This window comes from Chlorocebus sabaeus, chromosome 20 (genome assembly GCF_047675955.1).
Source record: "Chlorocebus sabaeus isolate Y175 chromosome 20, mChlSab1.0.hap1, whole genome shotgun sequence".
NCBI classification, from domain to species: Eukaryota; Metazoa; Chordata; class Mammalia; order Primates; family Cercopithecidae; genus Chlorocebus; species Chlorocebus sabaeus.
In genome coordinates this window covers 86,414,231-86,422,917 of record NC_132923.1, presented here as the reverse complement: position 1 = coordinate 86,422,917, position 8,687 = coordinate 86,414,231, and the positions used below count along the sequence as shown (strand labels likewise).

Below are 8,687 nucleotides of genomic sequence, written 5' to 3'. Positions count from 1 at the left end.
CATCCTGGCCAACGTGGTGAAACCCCGTCTCTACCAAAAATGTGAAAAACAGCTGGGCCTGGTAGCGTGCGCCTGTAGTCCCAGCTACTCTGGAGGCTGAGGCAGGAGAATGGCGTGAACCCGGGAGGCGGAGCTTGCAATGAGCTGAGATCCGGCCATTGCACTCCAGCCTAGGCGACAGAGCAAGACTCCGTCTCAAAAAAAAAAAAAGTTGAGGACTGTTCCAGATGAAATGATACTGATTCCTCCAGGAGCCGACCCTGATACATGGATCCGAGTTTATTTGGGAGGTACTAGAGATACCAGTAGAGAAGCGAGGCAGTGAAACAGAAAAAGAAGAGAGTCCACGATGGGTTTGTTGTTGAGCCGGCCGCCACAGTGAGCAGCCGGACCTCAATCCCACGAGAAACTCACAGTGACACAAAACACCAGATTCACAAAAGGCAAAGCCGCCTAAGTTTTATACACTGACTCACAAAAGTAATTTGTAGAGAACTGGTCCTTGGGGGTGTTAATTTGGCACTTTGGGCCTGTGGTAAGCAGGGAAAGCTGTCTTTTACCAGTGGTGTACCTCAGATATTTCACACCTGTGGGGCATTGCAATTTAAGTCCCTTTCTCTATATGAAAAATTAGATTCATAAATTATTATGAAATAAAATGAAAATAGTGGGAATAATTACATAAATAGAAATGCAGACAGTGACAGTTCTTTTGTTGAACTCTGTATGTATAACATTATAAAATAATACTAAATAAAAATTACAAGATCAAAAGGGAAAACATAAACACTTTAAAGATAATTAAAGCCTTACATTACATTAAAGTCTTATATTTCACTTTTTTTTTCTTTAAAAGGAGTGAGTTGTGTACAGAGGGGTTAAATGCTTTTTAGACAAGAAAAAAAACTGCACTAGAATCAACTTATTCATCATCATCTTCTTCACCTTCATCTTCTTCCTCCTCCTGATCCTCTTCATCTTCCTCCCCTTCCTTCTTCCTCTTGCTCTTTTCAGCCTTGGTGACTCCCTTTTTTTGCTGCATCAGGCTTTCCTTTAGTTCAATATGCAGCAAGATCCTTTTTGTATTTTTCCTTCAGCCTCGCAGCCTTCTTTTCATAAGGCTGCTTGTCATCTGCAGCAGTGCTATTCCACATGTCTCCCAGTTTCTTTGCAACATCACCAATGGACAGGCCAAGATGTTCTTTGATTTGGGGGCGACACTCAGAACAGAACACGAAACAGGCTGCAGGAGGCCTCTTGGGTGCATTGGACTTGAACTTTTTTGTCTCCCCTTTAGGGGGGATATAGATTTTCATTTCTCTTTCATAACGGGCCTTGTTTGCCTTTGTTGTATCTTCAAATTTTCCTTTCTCTTTAGCAGACATGGTCTTCCACCTCGCTGAGCACTTTTTTTTAAATTTTTTTCTGAGACAGAGTCTCTCTGTCGTCCAGGGTGGAACCCAGTGGTGAGGTCTTGGCTCACTCACTGCAGCCTCTGCCTCCTGGGTTCAAGTGATTCTCTTGCCTCAGCCTCCCGAGGAGCTAGGATTACAGACAACCGCCACCAAGACTGGCTAATATTTGGATTTTTAGTAGAGACAGGGTTCCACCATGTTGACCAGGCTAGTCTTGAACTGCTGACATCAAGTGATCCGCCTGCCTCGGCCTCCCAAAGTGCTGGGATTACAGGCGTGAGCCACCGCACCTGGCCTCTCTCTGAGCATTTCTTAGAAAACTCTCAGAAGTTGACTGAAGCTTCTTATGCCCCTTCTCACAAGTTTGCACAGGAAATGCATATGATAACATTTTGCCTCTTGGCTTCTTAGGATCTCCTTTGCCCATGTTGAGTTATTTTTTCCTCAGCGAGGCACAGAGTCACCCAGTGTCCATCTGGCTCCCACTTGCCCCGGCGCTGTCTCTATGGAGCTCAATGTACTGTAACAGCTGTGAGAGCAGGCCTCCTCACTCTCTCCACTCTGTGAAAAGTTTCTTTTACATGAAGCAACCCATATATAAAGGGTTTGTCAAAAATTCCCAAAAACCAATTTCACAAGTTCCAAATATGATAATACTGTACATTACTTTGTTTCAGGGGGATGAGTTCTAGTGGATTTCAGTGGTCTCCAGAGTTGAAAATTGCCACTAGAGAATTTTCACAGTTCAACACAAAAACAAATGAACAAACAAACAAACCTTCCATTTTATTTTGAAAATCAGATAATATGGCTGAATGATAGCAAATATTGACATTATTTGAGTCATTGCTTTAAAATGAGTATACAGCTCTTGGTAGAAATGATCAAGTCATTCAAGCATAATCTTTTTATTTATTCTGGCATCTTTTGTCGTTTCTCCTGGGATTCTTCTTCAAAGTTTGATTCTTTTTTCCATGTAAATATTCATTCTTTTTGTGTGGCATAGCCAAAAGTCTTCTCCACATTTTTTATGTACCAGACTTCAAGACTGAGATTTACTATACATTACTCAAGGCTGATTCTGGCTCTTCACAAAAATTTTTGTCTTATTTTAAGAAAAGACCATAACCACCTCAACTTTCAGCAGTCACCAACCTGATAAGTCAGCAGCCATCAGTACTGAAGCAAGACCCTCCACCAGCAAAAAAATTATGACTCGCTGAAGGCTTAGCTGATCACCAGCGTTTTTTAGCAATAAAGTATTTTCAATTAAGGTATGTACATTATTGCCTTCGATATAATGCTAGTGTATACTTAATAGACTATGGTATAGTATAAACATAACTTTTATACACACTGAGAAACCAAAATTTGTGTGACTTGCTTTATTATGAATTCACTTTATTGCAGTCATCTGAAACTGAATCCACAATATCTTGAAGGTATGACTGTATTTCGAAAGTCAACATTAACCTAACATCACAACTAAAAGAACTAGAGAGCCAAGAGCAAACAAATCCCAAAGCTGGCAGAAGATAGGAAATAACCAAAATCAGGGCTAAAATGAAAGACATTGAGACACAAAAAATCATTCAAAAGATCAACAAACCCTGAAGCTGATCTTTTGAAAAAAATTAATAAAATAGACCACTAACTAGACTAATAAAGAAGAAAGAGAGAAGATTCAAATAAACACAATTGGAAACAACAAAGGGGATATTAACACTGACCTCACAGAAATACAAGCGACTGCCAGGATAGTACAAAAATCTCTATGCACATAAAGTAGAAAATCTAGGAGAAATTGGTGAATTCCTAGACACATATACTCTACCAAGACTGAAGCAGGAAGAAATTGAACAGACCAATAATGAGCTCTGAAATTGTCAGTAATAGCTTACCAACCAAAAAAAGCCCAAGACCAGATGGATTCACAGCCGAACGCTGCCTCATGTACAAAGAAGAGCTGGTACCATTCCTGCTGAAACTATCACAAAAAATTGAGGAGGAGAGAATCCTCCCTAACTCATTCTGTGAGTTCAGCATCATCCTGATAGTAAAACCTGGTAGAGACATGAAAACAAAAAACAAAACAAAACAAAAATACCCACTTTAGGCCAGTAATATCCTTGGTGAACATTGATGCAAAAGTCCTCAACAAAACACTGGTAAACTGAATCCAATAGCACATCAAGAAGCTTATCTGCCACAATCAAGTAGGCTTCATCCCTGGGATGCAAGTTTGGTTCAACATACACAAATCAATAAATGTGATTCATCACATAAACACAAGTAAAAACAAAAACCACATGATTATCTCAATAGATGCAGAAAATGCTTTCAATAAAATTCGACACCCCTTCATGTTAAAAACTCTCAATAAACTCGATATTGAAGGAATATATCTCAAAATAATGAGAGCCATCTATGACAGACCCACAGCCAACATCATACTGAATGGGCAAAAGCTGGAAGCATTTCCCTTGAAAATCAGCACAAGACAAGGATGCCCTCTCTCACCACTCCTGTTCAACATAGTATTGGAAGTCCTGGGCTGGGCAGTCAGGCAAGAGGAAGAAATAAAGGGCATCCAACTAAGAAGAGAAGAAGTCAAACTATCCCTGTTTGCAGACAACATAATCCTATATCTAGAAAACCCCATAGTCTCAGTCCAAAAGCTCCTTAAGCTGATAAACAACTTCAGCAAAGTCTCACAATACAAAATCAATGTGCAAAAATCACTAACATTCCTATACATCAATAACAGCCAAACCGAGAGCCAAATTAGGAACACAATCCCATTCACAATTGCCATGAAAAATTATAAAATACCTAGGAATACAGCTAACCAGGGAGGTGAACAATCTTTACAAAGAGAACTATAAAACACTGCTCAAAAAAATTAGAGATGACACAAACAAATGGAAAAACATTCCATGCTCACGAATAGAAAGAATAAATATCATTAAAATGGCCATACTGCCCAAAGCAATTCATACATTCAATGCTATTCCTATTAAACTATCATTGATATTTTTCACATAACTCGAAAAACACTATTTTAAAATTCATATGGAACCATAAAAAAAAAAACCCTGAAGAGCTAAGACAAACAAACTCCACTCAAACTATACTACGGGGCTACAGTAATCAAAGCAACACAGCACTGGTACAAAAACAGACACATAGAGTAATGGAATAGAACCGAGAGCCCAGAAATAAGGCCACACAGCTACAACTATCTGATCTTCAACAAAGCTGACAAAAATGAGCAATGGGGAAAGGATTCCCTGTTCAATGAATGGTGCTGGGATAACTGTCTATCCATATGCAGAAAATTGAGATTGGATCCCTTCCTTATACCATATGCAAAAATTAACTCAAGATGAATTAAAGACTTAAATGGAAAACTTAAAACTATAAAATCCCTGGAAAACAACCTAGGTAATACCATTCTGGAGTTAGATTTCATGATGAAGACACCAAAAGCAATTGCAACAAAAGCAAAAATTGACAAATGGGATCTATTTATATTAACAAGCTTCTGGACAGCAAAGGAAACTATCAACGGAGTGAACAGACAACCTATAAAATGAGAGAAAATTTTTATAAGCTATGCATCTGACAAAGGTATAATATCGACAATAATGCAATCCACAATAATGCTATCCACAATAGCATCTATCAGGAACTTAACCAAATTTACAAATAACAACAAACAACCCCATTAAAGTGGGCAAACAACGTGAACACTTTTCAAAAGAAGACATACATGTGGCCAACAATCATATGAAAAAAAGCTCAACATCACTGATCATTAGAGAAATGCAAATCAAAACCACAGTGAGAGGCCATCTCACAACAGTCAGAATGGCCATTATTAAAAAGTCAAAAAACAACAGATGCTGGCATGGTTGTGGAGAAAAGGGAACACATTTACATGTTGATGGGAGCGTAAATTAGTTCATTGTGGAAGACAGTGTAGCAATTCCTCAAAAACCTAAAGACAGAAATACCATTCGACCCAGCAATCTCATTACTGGGTATATACCCAAAAGAATATAAGTCATTCTATCGTAAAGACATGCATGCATGCATCCGTAGGTTCATTGCAACACTATTCACAATAGCAAATACATGGAATCAACCTAAATGCCCATCAACAGAAGACTACACAAAGAAAATGTGGTTCATATATGCCATGGAATACTATGCAGCCATAAAAAGAATGAAATCATGTCCTTTGCAGGAACATAGATGGAGCTGGAGGCCATTATCCTTAGCAAACTAACTCAGGAACAGAAAACCAAATACCACATGTTCTCACTTATAAGTAGGAGCTAAATGATGGGACCACATGGACACAAAGAGGGAAACAACAAACACTGGCGCTTACCAGAGGGTAGAGGTTGGGAGGAGGGACAGGAGCAGAAAAAATAACTATTGGGTAGTAGGCTGAGTACCTGGGTGATGAAATAATCTGTACACCAAACCCCTGTGCCACGAGTTTACCTGTATAAAAAACCTGCATCCCTGAACTTAAAAGTTAAATAAAAAAATAAAAATAAATTATCCTTACTGTGCACACAGCTTAATCTGCCTGGTATAGTCTGTTTCACTGTTATAACTACATTTGGCAGCAGATTTTATAGATGAGGAGAGATTGAAAAGAATGGATAATGTTAGACGCAACAAAAATTTTTTATTGTAAATTGACAATTTATAATTGTATAAATTTACGGGTTACAAAGTGATGTCATAAATTGTGGATAACAATGTAGAATAATTAAATCAAGCTAGTTAACATACCCAATACTTCAAATTTCAAATACATTTCTTTTTTTTTTTTTTTTTTTTTGAGATGGAGTTTCGCTGCTGTTGCCCAGGCGGGAGTGTAATGGTAAGATCTCAGCTTACCACAATCTCCGCCTCCTGGGTTCAAGCAATTCTCCCACCTCAGCCTCCTGAGTAGCTGGGATTACAGGCATTCGCCATCACCCCCAGCTAATTTTGTGTTTTTAGTAGAGACACGGTTTCTCCATGTTGGCCAGGCTGGTCTCGAACTCGTGACCTCAGGTGATCCTCCCATCTTGGCCTCCCAAAGTGCTGCGATTACAGGTGTAAGCCACCATGCCCGGCAGTTCAAATACATTTCTGTGATGAGAACATCAATTTTTAAATGCATGATACTCCACTGTTAACTATATGCACCACTCAAAAAAAGTATAACAGAAGTGTACAACAGAGCTCCAAAAAAGTATAAAACATATTTTTCCTGTCTGAGATTTTGCACCCTTTGACCATCATTAATTTTTTTTTTTTTTTTTTTTTTTTTTTTTTTTGAGACAGTCTCACCCTGTCACCTAGGCTGGAATGCAGTGGCACAATCCCGGCCCACCACAACCTCCACCTCCTGGGTTCAAGTGACTCTTCTGCCTCAGCCTCCCCAGCAGCCGGGACCACAGGCATGCAGCACCACACCCGGCCAACTTTTTCTGTATTTTTATTAGAGATGGGGTTTTGCCATGTTGCCTAGTCTGGTCTCAAACTCCTGACCTCAGGTGGTCTGCCCACCTCGGCCTCCCAAAGTGCTGGGACCACAGGTGCAAACCACTGTCCCTGGCCTAAAATTTTTATGAGACAAAATATCAATTTCAAAACAGCATCAAAAAGTGAGCAGACCAGGTACGATGGCCATGCCTGCAATCCCAGCACCCCAGGAGGCCAAGGCATATTTTCCTGTCCTAAAAATACAAAAATATTTGTCTCTACTAAAAAATACCAAAAAAAGAAAAGAAAAGAAAAAAAAAGCCTGCTGGGCATGGTGGCGCATGCCTGCAACCCCAGTCACTCGGGAGACTGAGGCAGGAGAACTGCCCAAACCGGGGAGGCAGAGGGTGCAGCGAGCCAAGATCACGCCACTGTAACCCAGCCTGGGCAACAAGAGCAAAACTTCATCTCAAAAAAAAAAAAAAAAACTATCCTCAGTTCATAATAGAGCTAATAGGTCAACAGAATAAAAATTCATGCTATTGCATGTGTAATGAACTGGCAACAAGAGAAAGTTGGTGGAAGGAAAGGCAGAGGAACTGTGTCTTGTAAGAATTAGAATTAAGGGGCTCCATAACCAACTGGCATCCATTCAATGTTGTATCTATGGTTAGAAACATACATGATAGGAACTCTAGGAATCTTACAGATTCTTCTTTTAAGGTCCCAGTCAACTGTGGCTATAATGTGACACTTATGCTGAGTTACTTCTGTACTAAGCAGTCGTCTGCATAGGTTCCTTTGTGTGTACATGGTAATAGTTGAAATCTTGGATCCTTGGTGATCCTTAAAGCCACTTGATACTTCTGCCCCAATTTCTCAGTTTCAGCCATTACACAATCAGTTATACAAGGGATACACTTGGCATACAGACAATCCATCACTGACTGCACTAAGTCCAGTTTGGCTTTTATGGAAAAGTTGATAAAGTTGGTATCAACGAGGATGTGGTAAGGTGGGGCGAGCTGTGTATTATATTGGAAAAATAAGCAGGAAGGGCATTGGGGAACTTCTCTTTCCCCAACGAGAAGAATCCCCAATCCCAATGGGATTCTTCTTTTCTTTCTTTTTAGATTGTAATCTATCCTTTTCTTTAAGCCTCTGACCTCTGAGACTAAGCATTCGCCTCATGTTTGCATATTTCCTTGTTTTATTTTGCTTCCCCATGGTCACACCACACTTCTGTTTCTTCCGTAATCACCAACAAAATGGATTTTTTTTAACAAAGTTTTCACAAATGTCACACATTAAAAACACTTCTGAAAGTGTGAATACCGTAAAGATTCAGAAAATGATTATACAAGAGACAAGTAAAGATTTGGGATTAACAGCTTCCATTTCTACGTGAACTGCACTATGCATACCAAACAAAAATATTGTGCCTCAGAATTCACACTTTGTTTTACGTTTTAAATTTTTAACACAAATAAAATCTCTAAGAGGGCACATAAAGTAACAGATTTAAATAACTCAGGTTCTGATTCTTCACCTTCAACTCACTAAACTATCATTTATTTCATATCTACCATTTAAATACCATTTAAATAGGAATATGTAGTACAACAGAGGTTGGAGGAACAGACTACACCCTAAGCAAGCACCCACAGTTCCAAACCTTTATAAACTTACTCTTGAAATAAATGTGGCTCATATGTTGAGTCTACATATGTTGGGATTGACTGTTTAACTGGGATTCCTCTGAATTAACTTCCATGTCGAATA

General features: G+C 39.2%; 2 pseudogenes; both read right to left on the bottom strand.

The window, feature by feature from the left end:
* Positions 1-922: 922 nt before the first annotated feature.
* On the bottom strand, positions 923-1,842 carry LOC103224840 (high mobility group protein B1-like; annotated as a pseudogene).
* Positions 1,843-7,526: 5,684 nt separating this feature from the next.
* Positions 7,527-8,140, bottom strand: LOC103224838 (rRNA-processing protein FCF1 homolog pseudogene; annotated as a pseudogene).
* Positions 8,141-8,687: the final 547 nt, after the last annotated feature.